Source organism: Apodemus sylvaticus, chromosome 10 (genome assembly GCF_947179515.1).
Source record: "Apodemus sylvaticus chromosome 10, mApoSyl1.1, whole genome shotgun sequence".
Classification (NCBI taxonomy): Eukaryota; Metazoa; Chordata; class Mammalia; order Rodentia; family Muridae; genus Apodemus; species Apodemus sylvaticus.
In genome coordinates this window covers 77,929,397-77,943,333 of record NC_067481.1, presented here as the reverse complement: position 1 = coordinate 77,943,333, position 13,937 = coordinate 77,929,397, and the positions used below count along the sequence as shown (strand labels likewise).

General features: G+C 41.3%; 1 protein-coding gene across 1 annotated transcript in view; it reads right to left on the bottom strand.

Annotated features, from left to right (window-relative positions):
• Sgcd (sarcoglycan delta) overlaps positions 1 to 13,353 on the bottom strand; it is a 419,047-nt gene extending 405,694 nt beyond the window's left edge. Inside the window, exon 1 of the mRNA XM_052196514.1 lies at positions 13,210 to 13,353. The gene's annotated coding sequence lies outside the window, so the exon portion shown is untranslated. The remainder of the gene's footprint in view (positions 1 to 13,209) is intronic.
• Between the last annotated feature and the right edge of the window lie 584 nt (positions 13,354 to 13,937).

The following is a 13,937-nucleotide window of genomic DNA, read 5'->3' as shown; positions in this document are numbered from 1 at the left end:
AGCCCATGTACAATATATATGTTCAAAGTACACACACTTTTGAATTTGCCTTTTTATACAGTCTGTGAAATTAGCTCTAAATTTAAGTTGCCCTATTTAACTAAGCAACAGAAAACATACAGGAATTTATTTATTTATTTATTCATTTGTTTAAAAATTAAGATTTGAGATAGCCCAGGCTATCCCAGAACTCTGTATATACAAGGCTTGTCTTTGATATCCTGATCCTCCTCCCTCCATCTCCTAAGAGCTGCAGTTACAAACACAATCACAACACTTATTTTTTCTTTTTAGAAAAGCTACACAATTTAAAAGTGTATGGCTATATTATACATGTATATACATATATATAACATATGTATATGTATGTATACACACACACATATGAAAACTGAGGCTATTTTGATCATTTTTTTTACTCTCTCCTGCATTTCCTTTCAACCAGAACTTGAAAGTTTCTATACTATGCAGTCACAAGGCAACAAAATTGACTCTGTAATTCTCATAGAACTTGTGTATTTGCCAAGAAAACAAAGAAATCCTGATCATCAATACTGATCATCAACTTAATCTGATTGAAAAACCCTTAGCAGATGTGTGCAAGGCAGCTGGGGTATATCTGTGGAAGCTCTTTTCTGGAAAGGGTACAGTAAGAGATGAAGCCCCAACCTGAATGTGGCCAGTATCACCCTAGCCACTGGAGACATGGGGGGACAGCATTCTCTGCTTTCCAATTTTCATGCTGTTCTTCCTTGTCATATTCTCCTGCCATCATAACAGAAACCTCTGAAATCCCAAGCCCAAATAAATCTTTGCTGCTTTTACCTTAGGCCTAGAATTCCATCTCTGCAACAGAAAGTCTAATATGCAAATAAACATGTAACTTTATGTCTATATCCTTTGCAATAAGAAGAAACAAATGAAGCAGGGGCAGGATGATGATGTCTGCTGCTCTGCTTGTGTTGGAGGGCTCCTCTGGGAGATCAGAGAAGGAAATGGACAAGTGAAAAAGCATAGGGACAATGCAGTGGAAAAAAGATAGTCTTTTCAACAAATGGTGCTGGTTCAACTGCAGGTCAGCATGCAGAAGAATGCAAATTGATCCATTCTTACCTCCTTGTACAAAGCTCAAGTCCAAGTGGATCAAGGACCTCCACATAAAACCAGATACACTGAAACTAATAGAAAAGAGATGGGGGAAGAGCCTTGAGCACATGGACAAAGGGGGAAAGTTCCTGAACCAATAGCTTATGCTCTAAGATCAAGAATTGACAAATGGGACCTCATAAAATTAAAAAGTTTCTGTAAGGCAAAGGACACTGTCAAAAGGAAAAAATGACAACTAACAAATTAGCGAAAGATCTTTACCAACTCTACATCTGACAGAGGGCTAATATCCAAGATATACAAAGAACTCAAGGAGGTAAACTCCAGAGAGCTAAATAACCCTATTAAAAATGGGGTACAGAGCTAAACAAAGAATTTTCACCTGAGGAATATTGAATGGCTGGGAAGCACCTAAAGAAATGTTCAATATTCTTAGTCATCAGGGAAATGCAAATCAAAACAACCCTGAGATTTCACCTCACACCAGTCAGAATGGCTAAGATCAAAAACTCAGGAGACAGCAGGTGCTGGAGAGGATATGGAGAAAGGAACACTCCTCCACTGTTGGTGGGGTTGCAAGCTGGTACAACCACTCTGGAAATCATTCTGGATGTTCCTCAGAAAACTGGGCATGATACTACTGGAGGACCCAGCTATACCACTCCTGGGCATATACCAGAAGAACTTCCCAGCATGTAATAAGGACACATGCTCCACTATGTTCACAGCAGCCCTATTTATAATAGTTAGAAACCGGAAAGAACCCAGATGTCCCTCAATGGAGGAATGGATACAGAAAATGTGGTATATTTACACAATGGAATACTACTCAGCTATTAAAAACAATGAATCCATGAAATTCTTAGGCAAGTGGGTGGAACTGGAGAATGTCATCCTGAGTGAAATAATCCAATCACAAAAGAACACACATGGTATGCACTCACTGACAAGTGGATATTAGCCCAGAAGGTCAGAATACCCAAGAAACAATTCACATATCAAATGATGCCCAAGAAGAAGAAAGGAGAGGTCCCTGGTCTTGGAAAGGCTCAATGCTGCAGTGTAGGGGATTACCAGGACAGGAAAGTGGGAGGGGGTTGATTGGGGAACAGGGGGAAGGAAGAGGGTTTATGGGACATTTGGGGAGGGGGGATCCAGGAAAGGGGAAATCATTTGAAATGTAAATATAGAATATATTGAATAAAAAAGAAATAATAACTATATTATCATTATGCCAGCAAGTTAAAAAAAACTAAAAAGAAGGAAAATGAAAAAGCATAGGGACACTTAAAGGGGAAGAACCTGTGGAGAAAAGAGACCAGGCAGGTATAGAGCAAGACCTTGCAGAGGGAGTTTACTTGGCAAGTGTGAAGGCTGTTTTCTAGATCATTGAAGGCCAGTGAGAAATTGAAAACAAGTTTGTATTCATGTTGCTAAGAAGGCATGCTAAGAGCTCACACAAGCTGTGGTCAGACCTCAGCTATGATACTGACTGTAGCTGTAAACCACCACTGCAGAAGCAAGATGTCTGGATGAGATGAACACATCGCTCTAGGCAAGTGGCTGTCTCAGATGAGAATGGAGCTTTGGAGTCAAGGCCGTGACTACTGATATCTTCTGGGGAGACATGATCAGGTCAAGACCTGCAAAGATATAGAACAGAGGAACAGGGCAGTCTCCCAATGTGGAGACTATAGGGCAAGGACAGCTAACAGACCCCTCTGATGCGAGGCCTGGGAATGTTCAGCAGTCCAAGAGCAGGTAAAGGTTTTGGTAAAGCTGCAAGGGAAATGAGAAAGCCATTTCTTCTTGGAAAAGAGTGAGGAATCAGAGGCTCAAGGGCAGGAGATACATGTCTTACACAGGGACAAGAGGACAGAGTAAGTAGTTAACATCAGTGTTAAAATGGGCAGAGACTCCAAAATGCTAGTGTCCCAGAAGCACTTGAAAACAGCTCTGGAATTTAGGGACTGTGTGCCTACATACAAACTGGTAAGTTTCTACCATATAAATATTAAATAGTAAGAGCAGATGATTTGGATTTAAGTACAAAATATTTTCTTCTAATGACCCAGAAGATGGTTCAGTATCATTATGAACATTAATGCTCACCATTCTGAAGTTGCTTTAGACAGAAAGTTATCTGTGATACACATGTGCACATTCATACTACTCAGTACAGACATATGAATGTGTCTGTTCCTGACAATTGCTGGAAGGTTAACAGTCTTAAGGCAATTTTGTCATCAAAGAAATAAGGGACCCAAGGGATGCAGGGATATTCACACGAACTCCTATGTAGGACATATTTAGATTTGGGACTCAGGCCATCTTTTTTTTTTTTTTTTTTTTTTTTTTTTTTTTTTTTTTTTTTTTGTATTACATGGAAAGATTCCTCTTTCTCTTAATGTAAAACAAAGCACTTAGAATTACAGAAGAGGTCTGTGGTGTGCATTTACATGTTCCTCAGCACTGCCACCACTTGCCAAGTCCAAGTTTTTCTTTAGGTCCCCTGTCGCACTACATCAATGAACAAACAAAAAGGCCTCCTCCCTGGTCTCGTGACAGGGAAGAAGTAGTGATGGAGGGGACTGATATCCAACATAAAAATACAAGTGTATTTTATTTATGACAGGGGATGAATGCCTTGGAGGAATGGCCAAGGGTCAGAGTGGCCCCATGGATGTTGTATTTGAGCAAGAATTTTAAAGGCTCTCAAGAACTGATAGAGATTTTGGTTTTATAAAGAAATCAGACGTCATCTAAATGTGGTACTTGATGTTCCAAGTTGAGGACCAGAGGTGAATGTGTTAAGGACAGTCTTGAACAGAAGTCATCAAAATCCTAACTGAAGGCTTAATTCAGTCATCTGTATAAGCAAAGGAAGCTATGTCCATCTATCATGGCTACTGTCTGGGGATCCATTCAGCTCACTGGGCACCCATCACTGCACAAGGCCAGTGCATTCTAAATCCCCACGGATGCTTCTTACAAAAGCCAGATGAGGACACTCATAGCTAAACTCCCACAGCGTTTCTGCAGTTCAGAGACAAGGCTGCAGCATAATATAATGATGCTTGAGACTCAAAGCTTGAAGGTTTTGTGAACAATATAAAACACACATCATTCCCTAACAGATGAAAAAGATAAGTTTCAGAAGTTGCAGGTACTTAAGGTCACAGAGTATTTGCTAATGAAAGTCTGCTAAATAGAGAAAATATAAGTTTCCCAGAAATTACAGGCCTCCATCTTTCCCATATGAACTTTTCTTTCACTTCCCCTCTGTTTAAGCATTGAATCCACACTTTCTGATCTCAAGGATGCACCATGAGAAAACTTCCAGCTTTTATGTAAAACATAAGTAAATTATTTTCACATAGTATAAATCCTTCTAAACCTTTTACTTGGATTTAGATTTTAAAACTTTATTCCTTTTTCTCTTATACAATCCAACTACAGCTTTCCCTCCCTCTACTCCTCCAAGTCTCCCTTCTTCTCTTCTTCCCTCACCTCCCCTCTCCTCTAGAAAAGAGCATGTCTCCCAGGCTCATCAACCAAACACAGCACACGATACAGTAAGACCAGGTACAAACCTTCACATCAGGATTACATGAGGCAGTGGGAGGAAAAGGGGTCCCAAGAAGAGGCAAAAGAGTTAGAGATACCTCTGCCTCCCACTCTCAGAAGTCCCCCTAGAACACCAAGCCTCCCCACCAAACACCAAGCCAACCACCATTACATATATGCAGAGGACCTAGCCCAGCCCATGCAGGCTCTGTGAGTGCCATTTCATTTTGTATGTGCTCTCATTAGCCCTGCTTAGTTGACTTAGAGGGCCACGCTCTCGTGTGTCTCATGATGTCTTTGACTGTAGCCCAGACTGAATTCAAATTCATGGCAATCCTCTTGTCTTACATCACCACATCTGGATTTAAATGTTTTGCTGAACTTATTTAACCATTACAGCATATGATTATTACTATCGGATTAGACATGCAAGGCAATTGAGAAACTGGGAGATTTAGTAATTTTCCCCAAGTCACTCAGTCTGCAATTCCTGGGTGAAAATTGTATTCTCATTTTGTTCTTAAAATGCTCTCAGATATAGGCAAATACATAGAGTAGTATGATTGTTAATTAAGAATTTAATTTAAAATAATCTTTGTCAGAATTTTTCAACATAAATATTATTAAGTTTCTCAAAAATAATATTTGATTAAGTGCCATATATAATTCAGTTAGGGTATGTGTTACTCAAGAATAGATATTTTTCTCCTGGGAGACAAACCCTCTCAAACCCATAAATTTTTATAGCATCATGAAAAACAGCTCTGACAAATGGATGCATCCTACTATAGTGATTTGGTAGTTCCATAAAATTACCATTGATTCAGTGGATTCTCCCTTGACAATTGGTTGGCAAAGATCTCCAGCTATTACTGTGATCCTAGATGCTGGAAATAAAATCTGTAGTCTAAAAGGAGATGCTTATCTCATTTTCTATCATTTTATTTTATATAAAAATTTGAACTTTACAGGTACAAGCATGGCAATAAAGTTACAAGGTAGAGCAGGAGAAATGCCTCAGTGGCCAAAAGCATATGCTGCTTGCTGTTCTAACAGATGACACAGGCTCTATTCCTAGCACGATCCCATACCAGGAAACTCATAGACACCTATAACTCCAGTTCCAGTAGATCTGATAGCTTCTGGTCTCTGTGTATACTTGCATTGAAGGTGGTATACAGACATTCATATACACATAAAATAAATAAAAACTTTAAAAATGTTACGCCTTTTGTGAAACACTCTTTGTCCATGCTATGAGTTGGAAGAGTACACATACAAATGCATTTATGTCTATCGAGATACAATTTGCACACAGTGAATTCATGCAGATAGCAAATAGAGAACTTGATGAATTTTAGGCATCTGTGCTTATTTGTAAATAAGACAGGACAAACATTTACCACTCTCAAAATTCCTTTTATGTCCTTTCTTTTAAAAAGATTGAGTTTCTTAAATTATGTGTATTTCCATGTATATCTATGTTGGGCTATGTATATGTGAGAACAGATACCCGCAGAAGCCAAAAGAGGGTGCTGGATCACATGGAGCTGAAGTTACAGGTGGTTATGAGCTACTCAACATGAGTGTTGGAAACCAATGTTTGGTCCTTTACAAAAAAAACAGTACATATTCTTAACTACTGAGCCATTTCTCAAGCCCTTCATACTCTTTGTTAAACAATCCCTACCCCTAGATATGGTCACTCATTTGGTCTCTCCCATATTTATAACTTTTTAATTCCAGCTGCCATTCATGTGATTATTTGAACAACATCTCACGGTGAGCCTTCTGCTCCTAGTCACCATAGTAGCTTGTGCATTTCTCTTCAATAATATACTTAACATATCTCAATGATGTTCTTATGAAGAATTAAGCTACAATTTCATGATTCCATTCAATAAATTCCACTCCAGGAGAACTGAGAAAAGGTTCGTTGAGTCACTGTGTTCTGGAGTTCTATTGAGAAACTCTCCTGAGGCAAACAGAATTGAGCCATAAAAATGTTCGCTCATTGGTAGCCCAAATGGGTGAAGGAGCAATATGCCACTCAAAGGAGGAAGAGATGCCCAGAACCCATCTGCCATGGTACCAGGGTAAGAGAGACTACAGATGTACATCTTTGTGTTTAATGGGTCACTTAGTCAGATTTTTGCGTGCTATATTAGGATGTAGCTAAGTAATGAATTGAAAAAAAAAATCTGAGTATTGCTATCCACAGCCATGACCTCAGTACTTGGGAGCCTAACAGGAGTTTAAGGCCAACCTGGTTTACAGAGGTAGGACTCAATCTCAACCAAGCAAAGCAAATCACTTTTTGAGTGAAAATAAAATCATAGGATAGCACATGGAATGTTGGTTTGATATCTTCTATTTGGATCCTCAGTGTGTAATATATCATGGGCAGCTTCCTCATATAGTGAGGCCACCATCCTTTCTAAAGTACATAGTCCAGGTTGGAACCAATGTTTGTCATGGCACTGTCAAAGTTATGCTGTCTAGATTCACCCCTTCCCTGCACCCTGCCTGCTAGAGCAAAGCAGATGTCGACTGTGATGAATGGGTACTCGGCAGGAGAGGAAACACAGTGGAAATGTAATGGCGGCATTAGGTAAAGCAAAACAGGGAAAGAGAAGGCAAAGGACAGGCACGGGGCCACACTGGAACTGAAGAACAGTACAGCTCTGCTCCCAGGTAAGTGCCTTTCAGCAGTCTTCTTTCCTGAGCTATAGCTCAGTGCACAACCCCAGGCAGAGTTACAACAGCAGGACACTGCCTAAGGATCCGCTTGAAGAACGTAGCTCACCCTGCTACTTCTTCACTCGGAGCTCAGTGAAAGCAGAATTAGTGGCTGACCACTTCAACCTTGGTGAGTAGTAGCAGGGCCTCCAGGCATTCAAAACACATCCTGTGAAAGATAGGAAGTGAGTCTGATCCTATCAGAGGAATTGAAAATGTGTTTTGTACAGAGAAGGACTCTCCTCTCTCTCTCTCTCTCTCTCCTCTCTCTCTCTCTCTCTCTCTCTCTCTCTCTCTCTCTCTCTCTCTCTCTCTCTCTCTCTCATCCCTGGCAGTATTGTCTTTATCCAGAAATTGTGCTTGCTTTAATAGGCACCATTGCTTTAGTGGTTAAAATGAAAAGAATAAAGCAGCTGCATCCACCACTACCTACACACTCCCAGCATTGATACAACCATCAGCAAAGAGCTGCTACCAAACCAATCTCACAGGATTTATACACCAAGTGAACCATGGTGACACGGTCCTCTGTGAGTTCTGCAGGCCCAGCTGAGAGTCAGGTCAGGGGCCAGAGCTTACAAGTTTTCCTTTAGAGGAGGTGGCTCACATTTGGCAACAGGAATCTGAAGCGATAATGAAGACAGTCACCTTTCCAAGTGGCAGCAAAGGTGAAGTAACAGGGGCAGCGGAACCTGCAGAGCTATGCAGAGCAAATGCACACACAAGGGCAGCTGAGCACGTCCAGTGCACTGCCTTCTCTCTTGGTCTGACTGTCTTTACCATGCTCTGGATATTTAGTTCCTCCTCAGTTTACCTGATGCCACAATAGTCAACACTAATCACACTGGTGCCTAAATCTGTAAATGTTTACTCTGCAGAGGGTTTTACCTTATGTGTATTCATAACACACCATACAGCAGATATTATTTTTATTTATTTAAAGACTAGGATTTGGGGTCAGAGCTGATAGTGAAAGCTGGCTAAGGTCACAGAGTTGGGATCCTAATGGAGTCTGAACCCAATTCTTAGCTTTACCCCTCTTTTGCTATGAAATGGTCATTTCATCTTCTTTTTATTTGCTGCACTCCCTTCTTCCTGGCATCCACTCTATTTCTTGCTTAGATGACAAGTCAAGTCCCCAAAACTATTTTTTTCTTTAGCTTTTATTAAACAGAGGCTAATCCATGTATTACAGGGGAGGATAAAGACAACAGCATGGTAAGATGGACGGAGGGATGGATAAAATATTTCAAGATGTTCAGACTCTTGACGAAAGAGGACGAAGAGATAACTTTTGAAAGGGGAGCGCCCCCTTAGGATTACAGAAATTATATGTTTGAGAAGCTGCAAAGAACCTTCAAAGCTTCTCTCTTAAGAGAGAAGCCCTTTCATCCAGAGATCCTGAAAATAGTGGAGCCAAGACCTTCTAGAGATTTCTGCCAGCACTCCCTATTTTACTTTCAAAGCCCACGTCTGTGTCAACTACCACCATCACCATATGTGGCCTCAGAGGCCACAAGGCAGACAATGGACTCCATAGAGCACAGGTGCATATTGGGCTTACTTTGATCATGCTTGAGAGAAGGAACAGCCCCCAAACTGACTCATAATAGAGAAAGTGAAGCTGTCAGTCGAGACATTGAGTCATATCTTTCTGGCATTTGCCACCAGTGCTATACTAGGATTTCTGCAGTGGTCAAAAGTCAAAACGGCATTTCACAAGCCCTACTCTTGACCTGTAGTTTGACTTGGATTGGACAAAACCTGAGGGTGAGACATTTTCAGAACTAAGAATTCTCCAACCTTCACTTCAGATTTAGTGGGTTTTGAGAACTATGGGCATTGGTGGCTTCTGAGATGGTATTTCTTACTTAGACCCTCGTATAATTTTTTTCTGCCTAATATGGCTTCTAAAGTGTAGCTAGGGATCATTACTGAGCATTAACACACTTAAATCACACTAATAGCCCAGAATTGGTGTAAGGAACCGAGAAACACTGCCTCTGTGCTACTCACCTATGCTTGTTAAGAAAGAAATTCTCTCTTTGGTCTTAGAACTTCTTTTTAACAAAAGAAATGACTAGTTCAAATGTATTTAGTTTTTCTTTTCTTTTTTTTTTTTAATGTCAATAACTGTGGTTAATACTATCTATGACCCATGACAGGCTCTCTTCCTATTTTCAGATGCTAACAATACTATGATTCATTTTACTAGTGAAAAACCCTCTGCCTTAGCTTATGATTTCCAGTGCAGTCTTAGAGAGTCAAATACTGACAAAAGACAGCATTACTCCAAGGGGCCAGTGCCTGACCAGTGAGCTTTGAACCCATTTCCACCAATATGCTTTAAGGCATCAGGGTGAGACTATAATGAGGTTATTCCTTCCTGATTAAAGGAGTCTGGAGGACAACGAATTTCCCTTCACCCCCTGTTACTAACTTCCTGGCTGTGGACAACATGTAGAGATAAAAAGAGGATATAAAGTCTACATGGAAGGTAAGCAGTACTCCCTGGATTCATACGTCTGATCTACAACTATTTGTATGAAAACAATCCTTTTAAGGTTTAGATTACCAGGAGCAGATAATGCATCTAGGCTAGACCAGAAGAGAGTACTCCAAAGCCATGCCTTTCCAGTTGCAGGCAGGTTCTATAAAGTCAGACTTGTCAGGGAATAACATTTCTCAGGAATGTCTTCTGTTGGAAAACATCTAATTCCATGGATGCGCGGGTCCCTGGATTCTCAAGCTTAGATTAGTAAAGATACCATTGGAACTCCTGCTCGTATTTCAAAAATCTCTAGGTCTCAGTCTGTGAGTTATACTTGCCTCTGGACTCCCCCTTTGAGTGATAACACCCCGTTTTCTGGGGCTCTAACAGCAGATTGACTAATATTATGGCAATTCTTGGTTTTCATAGTGTTATTAGACAATGTGTATAATAAGTCTACCAACTGTCTGTCATCTATCACCTCCCTGTCCATTGTTGGATCTGTCACCAATTAGCTATCAATTCTAACTATGTATCTCCTTAACTAGTCCTTCTCCATATCTATCATCGATCTTTTCTACCATCTGCTTAACATCTCTCCACAAATCTGCTTCTGAATCTAGCTACTAATCTATTTATCTATCATCTCTCTGCGCTCCCTCTTGTCTGTCTGTTATCTTCCTATGTATTCTGTCTTCTTACCTAGTCTATTTGTCTTCTATTTATTTTATTCTATATCATGAATCTAGTCTATCAGTCATTTATCTCCTTTCTTGATCTCTGTGTCTTTCTGGACCAATCAATATACATACCTAACACTTCTCTCTGTACTATCTATCTATGTAATCTATTTTCTATTCGCTTTCTCTCCAGATTATACTTGGTGTCTCTGTTTCTGTCACCTGTCTTTTAACTACCCTTTATATCTGTGTATCTATCACAATCTTCTGTCCTATCTCTCTGAAGAAAAAAATAAGAACATCCATTTTTTTTTTGCTCTAAAAAAGCACACATAGCATGATCTTCTTTTTCAAAACTTTGTTTTAATAAAGTAGGTCTAGCAGAGCCTGGAATAGCTTTATTCCAGTAGTGACTTGCTCATGTCCACCTGGTCCCTTCACTCAATGTTCCTGCAGGAATAGCTCTGCAAGGAATACAGGCTAAAATAAGGCCCCAGGAGTCTGTTCTCTCCTGCTTCGGAAACCTGAGCCCCCTGGGTAATGCTATTCTTACAAAACACGCTTTCTGATTACTTCCAGAAGGCACTGCAGGGCAGGCTGACCATAATGGTTCTCCTTGTGAGGAAGGTAAAACAGCCTTGTGCACTGAGGCTGTGAGTTACCTTCATGTGGAGGCCAGCAGAGCAGTGTCTGGTGAATTCTATTAAGTGTGCTAATTTCCTGGGCAGGGATCTCCCTCTGTGCCCTATGTTCATTTGGCCCAGCTCTGTCCCTACTGGATCCACCTCGGAACCAGCTTTCTTTTTCTCTGCCCTCTTCTTCCCTGACCCCTCCTTTCAAATTACAAGAGAGCTTGAGATTCTCTCTTTTGAAAAGAGAAACTACAGAGTTTCTTCCCAGTTTGGGCACTGCTCCGCACAATCTTGCAACCCGGGAGTTGCTATGTCACGCCTCTTTCTGCAGAAGGCTTGACACGTACTAAATTTAGAGGGGATGACATTCCAGATCCCTCTCTGTCTCTCTTACTGGCAATGGGTGCTTGGCTGTGGTTCAGCTTAGTTACCAATCTGCCCGGGCACCAGAAAATACAGCCATGGTCCATCTTGACTTCTAACTGCCTATGCTTGCCCTGTAGGGAATGCTGAAATTCTTTAAGCTGCCCCGCCCTGCCCCACCCTGCCCAACTCTACCTCTCCTGACAAGAGAAGAAGTTAATGAGGAAAACATGTGTGAGCCATCACTCAAGACTGAGAAAACCAGCTGTCAGACATACATCGATTTCATCCTCTACAAAACATAACAATTGGGAAAGTAAGTAGCAGCTGCTAATCTGAAAATTCTATCAACAGCATGGACTTCTGCCTACTTCTCTTAGGTCCCGACTGGAGAAAAGTGAGACATCCCAACATCTACCCTCTCTTCATCTCCCTCAGCACTCAGTATTAACAATAGCCTGTTAGAGGGGTTCAGGACCCCACCCCATTTTCTAAGAGAAGCACCCCTAAGGGCTAGTGACTCTTTGCTAATGACTTAGTATTCAAGGACCCCACCCTTTGCACTGTTTTCACTAGGCAGGCTCTTGCCCAAGTGCCCTCTGGACTTGTCATGGACTGATTTTAAAGACAGTAACACTGCATGGTTTGTCTTCTAAATACATACATAGATAGGAGTAATATAATAGTCCTAGGAAGACTACTATATGTATTACTATATATTATATATTATATATGTATATATAATATATATATGAGAAAGAATGAAAATTAAAGAGGAAAGGCAAGATGCTCTTCTGCTAAAAATATTAGTTTTTTAAATGCACTACTTTTAGTTAGGTGAAAATAAGATGGACTAGTAGATAAAACATTCACACTATTTGTCTCTATTTTTAACAATGAGCCTTCAAAAATAAAGGACTGTTTTCTACTATTGCTCTATTATCTGTTATAAAATACAGAAGCATTTACTAAACTACAGGTTATTACTTCCACCCAGTAAAAGAGGGATTGCTTACCAAAGCAGAATAATAATCCAGCACGTTTCTACACAAATTACTTCTATTCGAATCTCACATAAGAAAGTTAAAGTCATATTTGAAAATTAAACACCAGGAAGCCTTACATACACATCTGTTCCTACCAAAAGAAAGCACATTCCAAAATAAAAACTTCATACTCTGATTCCCTCCAAAAGCAGAGAACCGTTTCCTGCTCGGAACACCCCCTTTTAAAATCCTCGAAGCATTAAAAAACGGGAACTTCTTCATCTGAGATTATCTTTGGAATCAATCAAGTGTCCCGTGAAGCAGAAAGGGAAACTTCCAGACCGCTGGAACAGAGTGACAACACAGGAATCCAGACACTTTTCTTTTCCGGTGCTGTTAGCTGTGCAGTGCTAACTTTCTAAAGTGCCTGGGCGCTGTTGAAGCTCAGATCTTAAGGGCCCTTCCGCGGGCAAAGAAAGCTGAGAAGCGCCTAGTCCCTCTGCCCAGGTGATGGGGCTGAAAAGTGTTAATTCACACATGCACGCTGCCTCTCCCCACCCCGGAACCCCCCAGTGTTTGTGAACAAAGAGCAGACAGAGCTCAAGAAGCTAGGCTGGTAAGGCAAGAGCTGCACCGTCCCCTACCTCCTTGTCTGTTTCACAGAGTAGCGGCTGAGAGTCCCCTGTGGTCCTGGGGAAAGCTGAGAGGCTCTGATGGAGGCGGCCACTCAGCCCGCCCCTGGGAACAGGCCCTGCCTGCGCTCAGGAGCTGCCCCAGTCAGATTTTCCAGCCGCACAACTGCAGCCAAGTCCCTGCCCATGCCTGAAGAATTTCCTGAACAGCATTCCCGCTCTCGCTCTCTGCCTGCTTTGAAACCCTACTCTGCCTCTACTTCGATCCGGTTTTGTCAAGCTGACTCCCAGCTACTGGGCTGTCTCCAGATATCAATGGGAAACACGTGTGTCAAACGCAGCAGCCTTGCTTTCTTGCAACAGTGCTTATGGTGTCTGTGTGTTGGGCTCGCACTCACTGAAAAAAGGCTGCTTCCCTATCATCCTCCACACAGGTTTTGCTCTGGGTACTAGATGCAGTAGACATGTCATCCCTCCCCGCCCCCCCCCCCCCCCCCAGTTCAACATTGTCTCTTTGTATACTGCCTGTTCCACGTGGAACAGTGTGAAATCCCCCACTGGCTGGAGTAAGCCCCCCTTTGTTCCCTCTTCCTGATCTTAATAACAAATGGACTGTAGCTACGAGATATAAAGTCTAACTCCACCTTCCTCTCTGGCCCTTCCTAAGTTTTTGCTTAAAATTTCAGTTGCTGGGGAAGCAATATTTTTAGCATTTCCAGTTCCGTTCTCCCAAGTTGTCT